Source organism: Heterocephalus glaber, unplaced genomic scaffold (genome assembly GCF_053883595.1).
Source record: "Heterocephalus glaber isolate CG9 unplaced genomic scaffold, H.glaber_assembly_v1.0 deba00001532, whole genome shotgun sequence".
NCBI classification, from domain to species: Eukaryota; Metazoa; Chordata; class Mammalia; order Rodentia; family Bathyergidae; genus Heterocephalus; species Heterocephalus glaber.
This window is the reverse complement of record NW_028258330.1, coordinates 17957707-17978352: the sequence shown is the minus strand read 5'-3', so window position 1 is coordinate 17978352 and position 20646 is coordinate 17957707. Positions and strand designations below refer to the sequence as shown.

The 20646-nt window shown below is 45.3% G+C and overlaps 1 protein-coding gene, 1 non-coding gene and 1 pseudogene across 6 annotated transcripts in view; 1 reads left to right on the top strand and 2 right to left on the bottom strand.

Annotated features, from left to right (window-relative positions):
• The window catches only part of Slc23a2 (solute carrier family 23 member 2), a 125249-nt gene extending 105402 nt beyond the window's left edge, over positions 1 to 19847 (bottom strand). The window contains exon 1 of one of the 5 annotated variants that reach the window (XM_021255018.2): positions 19401 to 19847. The gene's annotated coding sequence lies outside the window, so the exon portion shown is untranslated. Of the gene's footprint in view, positions 1 to 9124; positions 11461 to 18622; positions 18732 to 18887; positions 19232 to 19400 lie in introns of those variants that run through there. The other 4 variants (XM_013070718.3, XM_004840778.4, XM_004840777.4 and 1 more) reach the window with 4 other exon arrangements.
• Positions 268 to 2758, top strand: LOC147824663 (centromere protein P pseudogene; annotated as a pseudogene).
• LOC147824662 (U6 spliceosomal RNA) lies at positions 16736 to 16844 on the bottom strand. Its single transcript, XR_015442102.1, has one exon. It is a non-coding gene; the product is annotated as a U6 spliceosomal RNA (small nuclear RNA).
• Positions 19848 to 20646: the final 799 nt, after the last annotated feature.

The window sequence follows — 20646 nt, the reverse complement described above, 5'->3', positions numbered from 1 at the left end:
AGCCTGAACTACACAGCAAGACCCTGATTCTCTTTCTCTCTCTCTCTCTCTCTCTCTCTCTCTCTCTCACACAAACACACACAGTCCAATGGCAATTATGAGGGGCAATAAATTAAATGCGGTAACACATGGTTGCTTTTCCATTAATATAAGAGGCCTCTCTCTGCATGTGAATAGCACTGTCAACCTTCAACTATATTCAAAGGCTATTTTATGTGCACTAACCCAAAACTTCTAAAACCTTTCCCAAAATGTCTTGGCGTGACCATGATTAGGTAATTAATAACCAGATTAAAGTGACTCGGGGTCAAAATTTCAAGCTCACAGCAACAAGACCTGGAAATGGTCTCACCCAAGTCCTGGGCATGATGCTTCCCAGCTGCACTCCAGGGGGACCCTGTACCCTGCTCAGCACTCTGAGGCCAGGGCAGGTGGGTGAAGGAACCAATAAGGAGAAAGAGGGCTTAGAAATCACAGCCTGGGGTGGGGGTGGGGGTGGGGGTCCGGCAGTCAGAAGCAGATGGAAAAACAGAACCCAAAACCCTCGTTTCTCCCAGTTGCACAAACTGTCAGGAGGAAAATGCCAGGCTACGGAGGGCGCTGAGCCCTGTGTGGTAACGCTTGACAATGCCAGAGAGCTGCAGCAGTAACTTCCTGTTGGCAACCCCAAGGAGTCAGAAAGACTAATTCATCCTAAAGTCTAGTTAGGACACACAGGGAAGCTCGTTTTTAAATAAAAAGCCTGTAAATGAAACCTAGTAGCCCTTTCTATTATGTGGAGTAAAAACTTCATCCTCCAAACTGCATGGCTGCAGTCTGCATTTACTGGACACTGAAAAGTCTTCAAGTTTAGACTTTTCTCCCCCTCCCCAATCCATAGTGGCTGCTGGTTATTCCAAGCACATCTGAGTAGACAAGCAAATATGAAATCTAAAAGTACTTTAAATAAAATCATATTCTGAAAGACTTCTCATCATCCTTAAGAAAAATGTTTCCTTTGAAATTTCAAAGTCTGAAAAATGAGACTTCTAACTAGAAATCTACCCAAAACTATCTACAAATATCACTTAGTTCTCTAATGCAACATTAAAAAATTGCAAGACTAAAGGGGGAAAATATTTATAATGTTTATTACAGTGCTAATATCCTTCACATAAAAAGCTGTTATAAAAAATAAAAATAAAAAATAAAAAAGCTGTTATAGGACAGGGTGTGGTGGCGCACACCTGTAACCCCAGCAATCAGAAGCTGAGGCAGGAGGATTGCCACAAGTTCAGGGCCAGCCAGCCTAGGCTACCTATGAGTTCAAGGCCAGCCTGAAATACACAGCGAGACTCTCGCCTCAAAAAAAAAAAAAAAAAAAGCTGTTACATATTACCAGAAAAAAAAGACAAAGAAAAGACTAGGAAAAACTGTAAAGGAAATCAATAAACCAAAATTCAAAGGGACAAAATAAATCAGTAAAGTGTTCAAACTCTCTAGCTATGAAAGAAAAACAAAATAAACACAGTGATCCTATTCTTCACACAAAGAGCAAAAAATGAAAAAAAAAAACCCCAAGTTTAAAAATAGCAGTAATTCTCAGTGTATTAACCTAAATCCTGGTGCTACCTGGTATGTAACTTATGTGTCAAAGACTTAAACATGCAAGTGGGGTCACTCTCAAAATTTTAAAGAAATAGGGCAAGGAATGTAGCTCAGTGGCACAGCGCCTGCCTGGCAAGTGTAAGGTCCTCAGTTCAATCCTTGGTACAAAAAAATTAAACAAATAAACATATAAAAAGCACAAAGTTTTATATACAAGGCTGATGACCATTGTATTACGCCTACAGCAAAGGGGTGGGGGGCTCCCAAGCTAAAGACTCAACAATAGGATTTGTCAAGTAAAACACATATTCAGCACAAATGAGCTGTTCAAATCGTGCTTTAAAGATCTACTGATTTGGGCCGGGGATTTAGCTCAGTGGTTCCGGCGCTGAGTTCGATCCCCGGTACCAAAACAAAAAACAAAAAAAAACACACACAAAACTTTAAAGAGAAAAAAAAAGACCTACTGATTTACTCACACTCCTAACACATGCTGGAGGCAGGGAATGCAGTGCTGTGGAGGGCAGGCACCACCAATCCCATTCCGATGGATGCGAGTCCTCTAAAGACCTGAGCAGTCAGCTTGGACATTTAAAATCAGAACTTTCATTTCCAAGTATGCTTACTGGCCACCAGCCCAGCTGGTGGCACGTATGTGTAGTATCAGCACTTGGGAGGCTGAGGAGGAGGACTGAGTTGAGGCCAGCCTCGGCTACATAGTGAGTTCAAGGTCAGCCTGAACTGCATAGCTAGACCCAGTCTCAAAAAACAAAACACAGGGCCAAGGATTTAGCTCAGTGGTTCTGGCACCTGCCTTGAAAGTGCAAGGTCCCGAGTTCGATCCCCGGTACAAAAAAAACAAAACAAACACACACACACACACACACACACACACACACACATACACACCAGATTCCTCCAAGAAGATGGAGGATCTAACAAGCACTGGGATGACAGAAAAAGATATAAAGAAAGTTCTACAGGGACACAGATTATCAAGAAGTCACCACACAGTTACATTTGAACTTGAATTTCAGATTCTAGGAACTCAGAATAAGGAGAATTTGAAGTCATTACTGACCTCAGCAAAATAATGGAGCTCACAGAATACTCAGAATTAAGTGAATTTGTGTCTAGATCAGAAGATAAGCCTACTTTTTTTGTGGAGTAGTATAAATATTGTGAACACACATTTAAATATTTCAAGAAGTAGCTAGATGGGGTGGTGCACGCATATGGAGCATCGACCAAAAAAATGTACACGTAAGGAAAAGAAAAACTTGTATAAATATTTTAATGCTAAATTTATTGAGACATCATGAGATTAATACAAGTTACCTCTGGCCTCTACAATTACAAGAGGTGCTCAAAGTGGGGACCATTAGCTTCCAGACATTTATTAGTACAGTGAGCTTCAGTGTGTATACATTGTTTTGGCGGGACTCCCCCCCCGCCCACCTATATACATTTCAAGAAATGGAAATCCTGATCCTCAAATTCTTATGGAACTATAGTGACACTAAACAGAACAATCTTGAGAAAAAAAGAACCAAGATTGAAGGTTCAGGTTTCCAGATTTCAAAACATTACCAAAAGTTTACTATGAAGCCACACTAATCAGCTTATGCCAGTGTGAACACTGTTAAGTCGAGAGGTATGTCTGTGACCAGCAAGACCATTCAATCAGAAAAGTAAAGTCTCTTCAGCAGAAGATGCTTAGACAACTGGACATCCACAGGCAAAAGAATGAATGTGAGGGTTGGGGATTTTAGCTCAGTGGTTTCGCCGCCTGCTGCGCAAGGACAAGGATCCGAGTTCAATCCCCATTACCAAAAAAAAAAAAAAGAATGAATGTGAACTCCTACCTTATCATATATAGCAAATATGAAAATTAACTCAAAAGGGTTCAAATCTCTAACTGTAAAGCTAAGACTACAGAATTCTTAGAAGATACAAGAGTGAATCTCCATGACTTTTAATTGGCAATGGATTCTTAGATTGACACCAAAAGCACAAGTAACAAGAGAAAAAAATGAATTGGACTTCACCAAAATCTAAAATGTAGTATGTATCAAAGGCACTATCAGGAAAGTGAAAAGGCAACATGCACAATGACAGAAAATGTTTGCAAATCATTTGATAAGTGTCTAATGTCCAAGACATTTTTTATAGCTCAACAACAAAAGGACAACCCAATTATAAAATGGGCAAGCCAGGCATGCCTGGAATCGCAGCACTTGGGAGGCAGAGGCAGGAGGATTTCAAGTCCGAGGGCATCCTTGGCTATACACAAGACCCTGTATCAACAAAACAAAACACAAATGGGCAAAGGACTTGAATAGATATTTCTTCAAAGATCCACAACTGGACAGCAAGCCATGAAAAGACGCTCAAGATCATTACTTATTAGACATGCAAATCAAAAGCACAATGAGATACCATTTCATATCCATAATTAAAAAGAACAAAAAATTAAATACAGGATTACCATATGGCCTAGAAATTGTACTCCTAGGTATATATTCAGAAGAACTGAAAACAAATATTCAAGTAAAATTTGTACAGTGTCCACGCAGGGCTCCTCGCCATAGCTGAAAGGCGAGACACACCAATGTCCACATTGTGGTGAAGGGCGGAGCAGTGCGGTCTGTCCATCCACCATGGACACTACCATCCACCATCAGGGGACACACAGTTGACACAGGCTAAGCAGGGAGGAACACTGCAGACACTCGGTGAATGGAGCCAGACTCACAAAGCTGCACATTCTATGATTCCATTTTCATGAAACCTTCCAGAATAGGTGAATTTACAGAGACAGAGGGCAGACCAGGTGTGGGGAGTTGGACACAGGGAAGAACAAGGAGTTCTGTACAAGTTTTCCTTTTGGTGGTGAAAATGTTCAGGAACTATTTAGTGGTGGTCATTGCGCAATACTGTGAATGCACTAAAGGTCACTGAATTGTATATTTAAAATGTTAAATTTTATGTTCTATATGGTGATGCAGTATACACATCACATATCAATGATATCACATCACATTATATCACATCACATATTCAGTGCGTAAAACAGGTTACTTTATGTAGAAGTGTTTCACCACAATCCTAATATTTCTTAGTATCTCTAAGGCAGGGTGTCAGTCCTACCATTTCTAGATATTTTTCTGGTAATTCTGATCTTAACTCCGACCAACAGCTTCATGTACTTCCATAGTACACTTGCAGTGTTCCCCTCATGGCAATTCTTTTTTTTTTTTGTACCAGGGATCAAACTTAGGTCCTTGCACTTGCACAGCAGGTGGCGAAACCACTGAGCTAAATCCCCAGCCCTTCATGGCAATTCTTAAACATAGCTGTGAGATTCCTATATGCTTTTCTCAATCCATTTCAGATTGCAAATTAAGGGCAAAAGACACAAAAATTCCTGAGAAATGACACTGTCTAGGGACTCTCATCTCTGTTATGTGGACCAGGGATACAACTACACACCCACGGGAAGTCAACTGCAAGACTGTTTAATTTCTCAGGAGAACAACATCAGAGATCATATTAAATCAAGAGGGTGTACAGACACACAGACAGACCGGAACATTGTCACCAGAGAGACGGTACACAGAGGACCCAGTTAGCAATCCGGACACCTCCATCTCATCAGATGTTCAGCCAACTACGCAAAAGCTCAAAGGTCGTATCTCAGTTTTAGTTCACTTAAGAGTTCTCAACACTGGCCGCACACTGAATTCTCCTGGAACTCCGACACTCAGGTCAAACTCCTAGTCAACTGGACATCACTCTCAAGGATAAAAGATCAGGCACCTGTAGTTCCCCAGATGATTCCAATTTGGTGTCAAGGGTGAGGACCACTGAATTCAACAGATGATAAGCCAGACAGGGTACCACACACCTGTAATCTCAGAACTCAGGAGGCTGAGGCAGGAGGATCAAGTCCGTGGCCAGTCAGTCTGGGCTACACAGTGAGTTCAAGAGCAGCCTGATCTACACAGCAAGACCCCGTATCAAAAAAAAAAAAAAAAAAGAAAGATGAATGAAAAAAAAGTGGTGAATGAAACCTAAGAGTAGAGTAGAAGCCAACAGAGTAAAAAGTAGAGAAGTCCATTCAGTGGGCTAGAGCCAGCAATTTCTTGCTGCTGTACCAGGGAATGAACCTACCCCTCTTTTTAGAGAAACTGAGGCCTGAGCCCAGGGTCCTCACACCAAGCTATAACCTCAGCTCTTTATTTTTTATTTTGAAACAGAGCTTCACTAAGTCACCAGGTTGAGCTTGAGCTTGCAATGCTCCTACCCCAACTTCCCAGAGTGCTCAAATTACAAGCATGAGCCTAGCTACATTTTTAATTTTAAAAAATCAAAAACATAAAATTGAATAGATGATGCTAGAATAAAATATCAGAACATTTTGCTTCTAGTGCCCATAAATATTGTCTCATCAAAATTTTCAGTTAAAATGTGATTCTTTAGTCGAGCACAGTGGTACACACCTGTAATTTCAGCACTTAGAGGCTCAGGCAGGAGGACTGCTACAAGTTCAAGGCCAGCCTGGGCTACAGAGCAAAATCTAGGCACAAAAAAGTGATTCTCGGGGCTGATGGTATTTAGCTCAGCGTTAGAGCACTTGCCTAATACGCACAAGGCTCTAGGTTTGATTCCCAGCATGCAAAACAAACAAAGCTGGGCATAGCGGCACACATCTCTAGTCCAAGCTCTCAGGAGAGGCTGAGCTAGGAAGACTGCTGTGAGTTCGAGGGCAGCCTAAACTACATAGCAAGATCCTGTCTCAAAAAACAAAGAAACACAAACAAACCAACAAATGTAATTCTTCACAATACTGTACTACCCAAAGTGATCTACCAACTAAATGTAATCACTATCAAAATCCTATCTGTCTTTTTGGCAAAAATTGACAAACTGACTCTGAAAGTACAGTAACACAGAAATACACAGGACCCAGAATAGCCAAATGATCTTCAAAGAGAACAAAACTGGAGGACTCCCTTTTCCCAATTTCAAAACTTAAAACACAGCTATCATATTTAAAACAATGCAGTGTAAAGACAAACCTATACACTGGCATAAGGACAGACACATAGATTAATCTGGAATGCAACTGAGAATCACAAAATAAACCTTAATGAGATTTCAACAAAAGGGTCAGAACAATTGCATAGGGGAAAGAAAGTAGTCTCTTTAACAAGTAGTGCTGCAGTAACTGTAAAACAATGAACTGGACCCCCACCTCATAATATAAAGTAACTCAAAGTGGATTACAGAAGTCTTAACTAAAAAGTACACTACTCTCAGAAGAAAACAGGAGTAAGTCTTGTAGATGGCAGGTCAGGCTTGGCTTCTTAGACATGACACCAAAGGCACAAGCCACAAAGAATAGACCAGTATGAGTTTATCAAAATTAAAAACATTTGCACTTCAAAGGACATCAGCAAGAAAGAGAAAAGACATCTCCCGGAATGATGGAAAATTTTTATAAATCACATAACACATAAGAGACTCATAAGCAGAACATTAAGAAGTTCTTCATTCTAAGAATTCTTTAACAATTCAACAATAAAAAAGACAAATCCAGGCCGGGGATTTAGCTCAGTGGTTCCGCCACTTGCCTCGCAAACACAAGGACCCGAGTTCGATCCCCAGTACAAAAAAAAAAAAGACAAATCCAAGTTTAAAATGGGCAAAGGATTTGAAAAGACATTTCTTCAAGGATTGTATACAAATGGCCAAAAGCACATGAAAATCAGGTGCAAAATGTCATCAGTCACTAAGGAATATAAATCAAACCACTGTGCTCCCTTGGGACAGTTAGAGTGAAAAAGCAGATAATAACAAGCATCAGGGAGGATATGGAAATACTGGAGCCCTTGTATTTGCTGATGCACCTATTCTGGAAGATAATTTGGCAGTTCTTCAAAATGCTTTGGTTTTTTATAAAGGAAATTTATTTTCTCCCAGTTCTACTTCTTTGGTTTGTTTTGTAGCCCAGCTGGCCTTGAACTCATGGATCCTCCTGCCTCAGCCTCCATAATGCTGGGATTACAAGTGTGCACCACCATGTTCTGCTTTAAAATGTTAGGCATAAAATTACCAATAGATTCAATAGTTTCACTTCTACATATTTGAAAACATGATCACACAAACACTTGTCTATAATAGTTCATGGCAGCATTATTTATATTAGCCAAAATGTGAAAACCCAATGTCTGACTGATTAATGGGTAAACAAAATGTGGTAGAATATTACTAACTCTATTTATATATCCAGAATAGGCAACTCTATAGAAAGAGACTGTACATTAGAGGCTGCTGGGGCTGGGGAAGAGGCAGGAGTGAGACTACTAACAGCTACCAGTTTCTTCTTGGCATGACAAAATGTCCCAGAATTAAGTAGTAGTAGTTTTAAAAGTCAGTGGATATGCTAAAACATGAAATTTGTTTTGTTTTGTTTTGTTTTTTGGGTACTGGGGATCGAACTCGGGACCTCCCGCTGGCAAGGGAGGCGATGGAATGTATTTTTGAAAGAGTGAGTTTTATGTTATGTGAATCATCTCAAAAAAGCCTTTTTTTAGTTTATCCTGAATGTCAGGAGTCCACCCCCACCCCGCCCCCACTGCTGTTCCCATAGAATCTTGTGTGGTTTCTTTCCCACAGGAGACCAGGAATGAATCCTTTTAACTGAAAGGCCCCACTTCAGAGCCAGGTATTCCACACACAGATTACAAAATCCATTTAGGGAGCTAGAGCTTTTGGAAATGGAAAGGGGACCAAGGGTTGGGGGAGTAAAAGAATTAAGATGTGTTATGCACATGTGCCGGCTCCCAGTATGAAGGGACTCACTGGGTAAAGCAAGCACATATTAATAAAAATAAAAATTCAATCAGCCGTGATGGTGCATGCCTATAATCCCAGCACTTGGGAGGCTGAGACAGGAGAAGTCACTGCAAGTTTGAGCCCAGCTGGGGCTACATAGTGAGTTCAAAGCCAGCCGGAACTACATACCAAGACCCTGTTTCCAAAAACAAACGAATAAATAAAATTTTTAAAAGACAAAAAAGAAAAAAATCAATGTAAAGTGTCATAACCAAGTATTTTTTTCATTAAATAGGAATAGAAAATATCAGAATATGAAGTGTATAACGCAATGTGGTAGTTTCATGAAACTTTAGTTCGAGATATATGCACGCTGGTCAAAAGGGAGTCAGTCAAAACAAGGTCTGGAAAATCTATGTTAGGAGTTGTGGGACATCTCAAGAAATAAAACAGTAAGTGTGAGATCTCAGAGTGGAAAACACCCTGAGGCACTCGGGGTGTCACCTCCCTCTTCCCCAGGCAGCTGTCACTAGCAGGAGGAGAACCTGCCCTCTCTGCTGTGAGCAGTCCCTTTTAACAACTCTAGCATCCCGCAGGGCTCTGGGGAGCTTCCTGTGCCCCTCCATCCTCAACCCCTGCAGCAGTGTCTTCAGCAGACCCCAAAGGGAGCTCGAGAGGGAAGGGGTAAAAAGCATACCTGTTCTCATCGCAGGAAGAATGATGGCACCCCAAGCCTGAAGTCACACTGGACATCCTTAGCGAGTCAGATGGGCTAACAGAAGAGGCTTATCTTCGGCAGGAACAAGGGCAGAAAGGAAGAGAAACAAGGATGCAGATGACCTCTCTTCAGGACAGAACCTTTTCAAAAGCTGCAAGCAACTGCAGGGTACAGCAGCAGGTGCTGGAAACCATTGGCCCTTGGGATGAGCTCAAAGACAGAGCTCACCCAGTTCCTGCTGGCAAAAATCTTGAGGTCATCCTCAAACCAGCAGGGAAACAAGGCTTCCAGGGTCAACCTCAAGGTCATGGCTGTACTCATCAGAAAAAGCAGTATGTATATTACCACTGTGATTTAGTGACAAAGACATAGACAGCAGAATGTTGTTTTAATACATTGAAGATCACACAGAACACTGCAAAGACTATATGGAACACTGCATCCAAATAAAAACCAAGAACAAGAAAAGGACCTTGTTGGGCAGATCTGACAGAGTTGACAAGCCAGCCTGGACTCCTTAAAGACCCTGTCTCAAAAAATTAAAAAAAAAAGAAAAGGAAAAAAGGGACACATTAAGTCTGTTTGGCAAGTCCTCTATAATGCATTAAGAAATTAGAAGGAGGAAAAAAACAACAAAATGAACACTTGCAGCTATCATGATGGCTAAGAATCTACCCAAGAAACATAAGGGGATCAACCAACACTAACAGCTTGGCCAGGTAGCATCACAGACACAGTGCTCCTTCATTTTCCTCCAAAACACAAACAAAAAAACCCTCCATTTCCCAGCCCCTTTGCATCCAAGACTGGGGCAAAAGACTGAAGAAAATACTATTTCCAAGGTAGGCCCACTAAAAAAAAATCTTTAATGTACAAAATTGCATGACAAAGTTAGAAGCTGTTTTGTTTGAGTTTTGGTTTTTTGGTTTTCTGAGCCAAGGTCTCACTTGGTAGCTCAGGCTTATCCTGGACCTTGCCATGTAGCCCAGGCTAGCCTCAAATTCACAATTGTCCTTCCTCACCCTTCCAAGTGCTGAAATTAACAGCGTGCACCACCTCACAAGGCCACATCCTAAAGTCAGTTGTGTGCTAAGATGGAAGGAACCCAGCTCCCAAAGTTACCATTTAGAGAACCAGGGCCGGGGATTTAGCTCAGTGGTTTCGCCGCCTGCTGCGCAAGCGCAAGGACCCGAGTTCGATCCCCAGTACAAAAAAATAGAGGAGAACCATCTAGAAAAATGGAAGCAAGACAGACGTTCTTATTTTGGTGGGCCTCGGATTTTGGCTAGCATTAACTACCCTAACTAATACAGGCAGTCTCTAGTACCGAGAGATAGGAAAAGACAAAAAACACCGAACACAGGCATAGGTATGGTCATGGCAAGGGAACAGACAGCGAAATGGAATAAAAATAAATACCACAACAGACCCAAAGACTCAGTGTGTGATTAAAGAAATGTCTTGGCTGGGGATGTAGCTCAGAGGCACTGTGCCTTCCTCACAGGTGCAAGGTCCTGAGTTCAATCCCCGGCACCAAAATAAAATAAAATAAAATAAAGAAATGTCTAATTTTTTTCGCTTCTGTTTTCACTTTTCTTCTTGTCCCTTCCTTTCTCCCTTCCTCCTCTCTTGTTCCCTTTCCCATTTCCCAATATCTATTATACATTTTAGTCCTTATTTTCACTTTCAGTTTCTCATACCAGAGAAAGAATGTGGTATTTAAATATGTGTATCCAATTTATTTAAGACTATGGTCTCAAGGTGCATCCATTTAGTTATAAATGTCTCAAGCTCATCCTTCTTTATGGTATAGTACACCATTGTGTAAAAAAACCACATCTTCTTTATCCATTCTTCAGTTGATGGGCATTTGGGCTGTTTTCAAGATTTAGTTATTACAAACTATGATGCTATAAGCATGGGTGTGCATATCGCTGTGGTATGATGCTTTTAATTCTTTCAGGAAGATACCAAGAAGGGGAATAGCTAGGGCAAATGGAACCTCTACATTTAATTTTTTGAGGAATCTCCACACTGATTTCCACAGTGGTTGCACCAGTTTACACTCCCACCAACAGTAGAGAAAGGTTCTAAAGAGATGTTTTAAATTAATAAAAGTTAATGATGAATAGTAATAGGGAAAATGTAAACTAGGGGGGAAAATAATTCTTACTTCATACCTCGCTCCAATACAATATTGGGTAATCCTAGCCAAAAACCAATCTGCAGAAACCTAAGAGAAATATAGATGAGGGGCCAGGGATTTAGCTCAGTGGTTTCGCTACCTGCTGCACAAGTGCAAGGACCCACGTTCGATCCCCGGTACCCAAAAAAAAAAAAAAAAAAAAAAAAAATATGGATGAATACAAGGGCTGAATGAAAAATAAAGTGAATGCTTAAATTTTTTTTAAAAACTTATTACAGTAAAAGATACATTGCCAGATATAATGGGTATGTTCAAAGTAAGGGGAAATATTTTGGGAGCATTGGTGGCAATGTGTCTTTTACTGTAATAAATTTTTAAAAATTTATACATTCACTGTATTTTATGATCACACTGTATATATAGTCTTGGGGAAGAGAAAGCATGGGAAAGAAATGACAGATTTTAAAAGTCTAAAAAAAATGCAACTTAGGCATAAAAAAAATCCACAAATCTCTTATTTATTTGTTTGTTTGAGATAAGGTCTCACTATGTAGTTCAGGTTGGCCTTGAACTCACTGTGTAGCCCAGGCTGGCCTACAGCTGGCCTACAGCCTCCTGTGATCCTCCTGCCTCAGACCCCTAAGTGCAGGAGTATCCCACCATGTCTAGCTTTGCACAAATCTTTTTTTTTTTTTTTGGTACCGGGGATCGAACTTGGGTCCTTGCGCTTGCGCAGCAGGCGGTGAAACTACTTTGCACAAATCTTTAACAGCATATTTTTCAAACTGGATAGAAGCAAAGGCCAAATACAACATATCTAGTAGTATCAACTTTACTCACAGATTAAGGAGGGGAAAAAAAAGTTAAGGAGAAAAAATGTCTCATGTGATGTTTCTGGAGTAGCATAAAAACATTAATTTTAGATAAAACAAAAGACTTAAAAGAAGTGTCATGTTTGTTATACTCCTGAACATTCTGCAATATTCATATATCCCCACACCACACATTCATGGATTATGTGAATCAATGTCTTAATATATAAAGAGCCACTGAAGAAAAGAAATGTACGACACCACAGCAGTGTCAGCACTGACCACATCTGTGGTTGTGTTACTTCAAAGGAGGGGGCAAACCCCTCTATACGGGACCACAAGGTAACTGTTGTGGGCAGATCCATGGACACACAGATCACCTGTATGTATGCTGCACAGGCAGCCTCATGAGCGAGCGCGGCTGCATGTGTTTAAAGCAACCTTACAAGAACAGCAAACGTAGAAAGGCAGACTTTCCAGCCCCACTCCAAGCATCCTGAATGCACCACATCTCCCAGAGCCTGTATTGACGCCCAGCCGGAGGATTTACCTTTGGAGACAGCAAAGGATCTGAAACAGGCCTGCAGAAAAAATGATGAGGACAAAGCAAGTTGGAGACTGAAATGCCAATGAAAGCAGAACATAGCAGAAACTCTCCACGAAGGCCCATGAAGGCCAAGGTGCAGCTGCGTGTTCAAGTTCAAAGCAAGGTGACAACTGCCCCGGGAGCCATAAAAGCAAGACCTCTATGATGAAACAATGATCCAGGGAATGAAATAAGGTTTTTTTTGAGACAGGGTCTTACTAAGTAGTCCAAGCTGGCCTTGACCTTGAAATCCTCCTGCCTCAGCCTCAGAACACAGGAATTACATATGCACTAGGACCACAGGTGTATGCCATTCCTCCCAGCTTATTCAAATACCACGATAAGCTGCTGCTATATTTACTTGAGCAAAGTGAAACTAGTATTTAAAAATAAAATTGTGTCCCTGAGATTTACACAGGACAAAAGAGGGAATGATCAGAAGAAAGTCCAAGTTGGGATGCATAAAGGAAAACCCTGTGCTCAGGAACTAATCCCAGGCCAAAGGAAGAAGGACCAAGAGAAGGGCCTGCTCCCCATACACCACCGCACTGGCCCAGGGTCCTGGCAATCTCCGGCTCTCCTCCATCAGAGTCACAGCCCTTCAGCCTGGCCCATCACACACCCTGGGGCGTCCCTGCAGTCGCGCTGACCACTTGCTGCCCCTGCTTACCTTTCCACCTCACTCTCTGCTCAGGTCGAAGGTGCCCTCCACCTGGACCAGAGTAACCTTCCACCCAAGGCCTTGAAAAGCATCCTGAACAGTGGCTCAGCATGACCTGAAGTTAACCTGGAGTTTAGACATCCACCAGCACGGATCAAATCCTTTCTGGCTCACTGACCTGCAGGGAGCTGCCCACCCTCTGAATCGCAGCAGCGTCCTCGGGAATGGTTCATACCCCTCCCACTGGCTGCTGTGACTCAACGACCTCAGGAAGGGCTGGGCAGAGCACGCACACCCAGCCGACCCTGGCTTCTTCACCAGTGGAACTCAGAGCCCTGAGCTTCAGCAGACTGGGAAGCGGCGCCCTCTCATGGAAGGCTCACGATTTCAGGGTCAGGAGCAGAGCTCAAGGCTGAGGCGTTAACTCAGAGAAGTCACCAAGCTCCAGTTCCTTTGTGGAGAATTCAGAGATCAGACCCACCATACCTGCCCAATGCCCAGTCACAAGGCTCCCTTCCTGCTAGGAGAGGCTGCTACGGTGCAGTGTACCTTATTAAACTGCGGTGGTGTAACAGAAATGGCGACCTAGCTGGGTGGCTGCACCAACATCAATGCAATGGAAACCCAGCCACCAGCTGCCTCCCACCATTCCTTGGGAAGCCGTGAGTGGGGACAGCTCTCTTGGACTACACTTGGAAAGCCACTCTCCTTCTGGGAGTGAACTCCATGAAAGGCACTAGAGCCCACCCAGACTTGCTTCGGCTGAGGGAATTTAGACAAGGACAACAAGGAGCCCCCAGGGAGACTGCACTGCCCATGAGAAGGAAATCCAGGGTACACAGTTTCCTCATCACCTGTGTCAGGGTGGTGTCAAGGCCTCCTGCGCCTGGAACCATCTCAGGCGCCTTGACCATGTTCACGTTCTGTCTAGGCATTTGTCCCTCAGCGCATCTCCTCAGCCCAGTAACTCAGCCAGGCATGGTGGCGCACACCTGGAGTTCCAACACTTGGGAGGCTGAGGCAGGAGGATCACAAGTTCAAGGTCAGCTTGGGAGACTTAGCGAGACCCTGTCTCAGAGTAAAAACAAAGGCTGGGATGTAGCTTAGTGTGAAGGCTCTAAGTTTAATCCCCAATACAGGAAAAACACAGAAAAAGCTAAGTCAGGATTGGTCATGTAGCTCAGTGGCAGAGTGTATGCTTAGTTAGCATGCAAGGGCCCTAGGTTCAACCCTAGCATAAAAAAAAAGCTAAATCAGTCTTCACCCCTCCTTTACTCAAAACAGTCTGCTGGCTCCCACCCTCCTCAGTGTGAAACCTGTTGGCCCTATAAGCTTCTTCCATGTGGCCTTCAGGGGTCAGACCTCAAAGCTGTGTTTTCTCTTGCACAGCCTTCAGGCCTTGCATCTACTGTTTCCTCCACTACAAAGGTCCCTCCCCTACGGGTCCAAATGCCTCAATCCTCCTATCTTCAGACAAAGCCAGCTCTGTTATGAACTATGTGACCCTCCCAAAATTCGTATGTTGAAACCTTACACCCTACAACATGACTTTTTTTTCCTCTTGGTTTTTTGAGGCAGGGCCTCCCTACACAGTTTAGGCTGGTCTTGAACTCATTGTGTAGCCCATACTGGCCTTTAAAACCCAGCAATCCTCCTGCTCAGCCTCCCAAGAGCCAGCATCCTAGGTGTGCACCACCATACCCAGCTTATGACTGTATTTAAAGACAGAGTCTTGACCAGGCGGTGGTGGCACTCGCCTGTAATTCTAGCACTCAGGAGGCTGAGGCAGGAGTATTTCGGGAGAGTTTGAGGTCAGCCTGGGCTACATAGTGAGTTCAAGGCCAGCCTGGACTACATAGCAAGAACCTGTCTCCAAAAACCACAAAATAAAATAAGTAAATAAATAAATAAATAAGTAAGTAAATAGATGGATGGATGGATGGATGGATGGAAACCAAATAGGCCAGAACTTTGACTTTGGATCCCCCAGCCTCCTGAGCTGGGAAAACTAAACTTCTCTTGCTTAAGCCCCTCTACTCTTTGGTATTTTGTTATGGCAGCACAAGCAGGCTAATACATCCTGTCTTGGGGAGTTTCACCTCCCACCCCAACACCTGCCAAAACCGGAGCCAGGCCAATTTGGGAGTTTTATCTGCCTCCCGACCCAAGTGGGAGCTCAGCTTCAGCCAGGAATCTCCATGCAGCATCTGCCTACCAAGAATACTGCCCTGAACAAAGTAAATACTGAAAAATGCATTAAACACACTGAAAGCAGAAGGAAGCTGAGGCAGGAGGATCCCTTGAGCCCAGGACTTTAATGAGGCCACCCTGGGAAACACGGCACGACCTCACCTCAAAAGATAAACATCTGTGAAAGATACAAACCAAGAGCAGACTTCAATTATGGGAGAGCCAACAACCTAAAACCTGTGACAAAATAGGTTAGAAAGAGCAAAGCTGAAAGCAAACAAGAGTGCCACTTCATGTACAAGGGGCTCCTTTAAATCCCAAGGCCATAATGCACGGCTCAACCTGAAGCAGAAATGAAAGAATAAAAGGGCAAAAGAAAGCCCGCTTGGGCCTCGGAGCAGAGACCTGGAAGAAGAGCAGGATGTGAAAATGAATTAATGCAGTTATCAGGCTTGGGAAAGCAACTGACTGGCATGTAGATGTTTTTTACGGGCAAGGCCTGGAAAGAGGTCAGGGGAAGACTGTAACATGTTTAAACTTTAAAAGTCTAGGGCCGGGAATTTAGCTCAGTGGTTCCTCTGCCTGCCCCGCAAGTGCAAGGACCTGAGTTCGATCCTCAGTACCAAAAAAAACCAAAAACAAATAAACTTTAAAAGTCTAAGAAGATTAAATAAAATGAAGTTTTTAAAAAGCTTCCCATTACAGGTACAAAGCACCACATAATTGCAAATTATTACTGCTGCCTTTTAATTTCCTTAACCAAAATGAGAAAATTCCTTAAGCTACCAGTGGTACCAGAGATGGGTCCTCAGATGGAGCCTGGGTTTCTGTTCAGAGACAGACAGGCGGCAATGGGCAACTCAGGATTTGCTATAATCAGCAAACTAGACCTTACACAACTTGGGTGCAAGACACTAGGCTTTAATCAAGAAGGGTTTGTTCAGCAGCACCCGGCACCAAGTTAATGGGGGTTGGACAAGTAAATGGACGGATAGGACAAGGACAGGGACATGGATGGTGGCAGGAACAGTGGCAGGCTATATATATGAGCTTGCCCCTGAGATGCATATTTCATTTCTGCAAGGTTAAGCCTACCACACTTTGCTCCACAAACGCGACTGGCAGTATGGCAAAACTGGCAAAACCCCCTACAGTATTCTAGCCAAGTATTTCCATAAGCATCTTTCAGACATTTTTTTTTATGGAACGCTTCACAAATTTGCATGTCATCCTTGCCCAGGGACCATGCTAATCTTCTTTGTAACATCCTTTTTTTTTAGTGTATGTGCTGCCAAAGTGAGCACTTTCAGACATGTTAACATCCATTTAATCTCAGCCTAATGGGCCACAGTCAGAAAACACAACTGCCAGACAACCATCTGAAAAAATGGTCAACAAAAAAACTTCTAAAATACCTATTTTCTCACATAAATTAGTTCCCATTCTATCCAAAGAAACCAGAGGAAATCAGCAAGGGGTGGCGGTGCACATCTGTAATCCCAGTCCTCAGGAAGGCTGGAGCAGGGGAATCACAAGTTAGGGAAACGCTGTCTCAAAATTTTAAAAATAAAAGGGCTGGGGATGTAGCTCAGGGCAAAGGCCCTGGGTTCAATTCCTAGGATGGATGCGTGGATGGAAGGAAGGAAAGAAGGAAGGTTGGAGAAAAGAAAACAAACCAAAAGAAAAATTGTCTTGGTATCAAAATAAGCCAGGTGCACTCTGGCAAAGGCAATACAGAAAGCAGATACCTCACTGGAGGAGGTCAGGTGGAAGGAGCAGCAGGCAGGGCACACCCACCACCTTCTTTCAACTAGTAGGTGTGGCATAAGAGCTTGCACAGTGCACACTCACAGATGGCTAACAGCTATTAAATTTCGGATGAACGAGGAGTGAACAGTCATACTTCATTCATAAGGTCAGGTCAGCCATAACTTAGGGCCAAACTCTGAATTTCTGAGCTGAAAGGGCCCTTTCCATAGCTCGCCAGGTCAACATACATCTCCAGGCACCAAGCAGGCTGAGTCCTAGGCAGAGGCAGATGTAGACAGCAGCTCCACTGCACTCAAACACAAAAGCATAAAAAGAAAACGTTCCACCTGCTCCGATGCTAGCTAGCCTTCGCTGTCTCGAGGAGGAAGCTGGCTTCCGGAGGTCACATGGCCCCTTCATGACAGCTCAAACCAGACTGTCTTAGGACTCCGGTCGCAAGTCCTGGCGCATCTCTGGCCTCCACTTCGCACCGAGGACCCAAACGTCAGCAAGGACAACATCTTCCCCTCCCATCTCCCATCCCATCCCTGCAAAAATAAAACTAACAGACACTGCAAATGTGACGGCCACAGAAAGCCCCATGGGGAACTTTCTTCCACCTGCAGTTGCCCTCATTTACCGTTCGCTCTGACAGTCGACAATTTCCATCAGTCACGCTTCAAACCCCCCAGCCTGCAGGCCGAGTTCCCACCACCTACCCATCCGAGGGGATATCCAGGGCCAAACCAAGGACAAAATGCTGCGCCCTTTAGAGTAGTCACGCTCGAAACATAAATTTCCCTCTCCGGAAAGGTGGCAACCGGGGGGGGGGGGGGACCGGGACCCCTGAGGGGGTCAAGCCGGAGAGAAAGGCCCTGAGGTCATAGCAGCCGCTTCTAAAATTACTTGGCGCAGGCTTTGTGGGAGGGAAGAAAGCGGGAATCTAAAAGGCACGGCCCTCAATACCGGAGGCGCGGGATGCCGCGCGCAGCACCTGGGGAACGGAGAGGACCGAGGGCGCGACCCGGGCGCGGGGGCCTGAGGCGGACACTGCCCCGCTCCCTGGGGAGCTCTCTCCGCCCAGCCCCGCGGCTGAGGCCGGAGCGCGCGGCGGGCGCCGGGCCCGGCTCGGCTCTGCGCGGAGGGGCTGAGGCCGCCGCGCATCCCGGGGTCGCGGAGGAGGGTGCTGCGGGAACGCGCAGGCCCCGCCGCGGGCCGGTGACAGCGCGCGGGGGCCGTGCCAGGCCGGCCTCGTGGGCGCGGCGGCAGCTCTCGTCCCGGGCGTGGGCGGCAGGTGGAGGCTGGAGTGGGGCGCGGCTGTCCCCGCTCTCACCTGGCTGCGGCTCGCGGGGCTCCGTTCTGCGCCGCGCTTCGGCCCCGCCGTCCCTAAGGCCGCTGCCGCCACTGCCTCCGGTCCCCGCGACAGCCGCCTGCAAAATGGCGCCGCAGAGGGGCGGGCCCGGGGCGGGGAGCCGCCGAGCCGCCCGCCCCCGCGCCGGCCGGGCCCACCCCGTCCCCGCCCCGACCCCTGCCCGCCGCCCGCGCTCGCCGCGGCCAGGGAGGGACCTGCGCCCCCGCCACACCTGCTCGGGACCCACCTGGGCCGCCTTGCCCTGGGTTTCCGCCGCGGTTGCCGCTCGCACCCCGGGGCCCTAAGCGGCCGTCGCTGCGGGCGAGGACCGGCCGTGTGCGGGGCGCGAGCGGGGCTGTTTCAATGCAGTCTCGCCGCGTCCCCACTTACACCGAGTTTCTTTCCTCTGGGAGAAGGGGTCCTCGGTACCGTGTCACATGCGGCTATAGAGGCCACGCTGCTCACACTTGGGTTCCTGGGCTCGGATCGTCCCGGGGACAGGGGTTCTGGGCGTTTTTAAAATGTCCCCAGGGGCTGCCTACTGGGTAGCTGCTTGGGCGGCGCAAACTCGAGAAGCTCAGAGTTGTGAGTGGCTGCTCTGGTGCGGGGCAAGCCCAGCCCTGAGGGATTGAGACTCAGGGCTGGGCCCCACCCAGTGAGGCTGGAGGCTTGGAGGCCTGGAGGCCTGGAGGGCTCATCGTTAGGGCTGTTTTAAACCTTGCACCTTCAAACCTGACGTTATCATAATTTCTTTACTGACCTAGTGACAGCTCTTGCTTCCCAGCAACTCTTGAGAGCCATAAAGAAGTGCGGGCTCCATCGACCTCGCAGTTAAGATTTTATCCTTGAAACTGAGGATGTCACACAAATCGGTGGGGAGGATTCGAAGATAACCAGCACCTAGGGGAATGTTATAAAATAAGAAAGGATGAAAAAAGAAAACAAAAGAAAGCCGGGTGTGGTGGCCCACACCTGTTCTTCCAGCCCTGGGGAGGAGGCTGAGACTGAGGCAGGAGAGTAGCCATGAGTTTAAGGACAGCCTGGGGTACATAGTGAGACCCTGTCTCAAAAACCAAAACTATAAAATGAAAACGAGTATTTGTATACTTCGGAAGGCCAAGTGTTTAGCCTTAATTGAAGATGGAGAAAATAAGAATCTATGAGTCTGTGACCAGCAAGCAGAGAAAAACTCACACACTACCCAATAACCATCGTTTTCTACCCTAATGAGAACATTTTATAGCCAGCTTTTTTTTCCTTTTTAAATACTGTGTGTTCTGCTCAGCAAGGGTATGGACCTCTGGGCTAGAAAGGAAGTGCCAAGGTCAAGAATCCCTGAGCAGATAAATCTGCCCTTTTTCCCCATTGACGTCATTAATTCTGGTCCGTGCATTGTCCCCCGCCCCTCCCCAGACCTTCCCTGCGGCAGAATCCCCAACCTCTGCCCCTCCCCCACCCCTCCTCAAGCACTGTCACTCAGCTTCCTCCGACGTCATCTGTGACCTTCCAATAGCCACATCCCTTGACCTTCCAATAGCCACATCCCTTTGTCTGTTTACAATCCTTTTCTTCTTCAATGGTTCGGTAACATTCCATTGACTTGTGGCTCCTGGAATCTCTTTTCTTGTGATAATACCAGAGTCTGGCTTACCAAAGTCTGGTGAAATGATCTTTCTCTGGCTCTACCCTAGAAATGTTGGTATTCCCTGATGCCTCTTCCTCCCCATCTTTCCCGCTTCCCCCTCCAAGGTCAGCCATCTCCTCCTGTGATAGGGACCTAGAGGCTGGGCCTGCCTCTAGATGACCAATGGGTAACTAAAAGCAGAAGAAAACTTGCTTGGTATCTCCGCTTTCATTTTATATGTCTCCTTTCTTGTTGTTGTTGAGACAGGATCTTGCTATGTAGCCTAAACTGCCCTTGAACTCACCTGGAGCCTCCTGCCTCAGCCTCCCTAGTGCTGGGATCACAGGCATGTACACCACACTGGGTCCTGTCTCCTTCATTA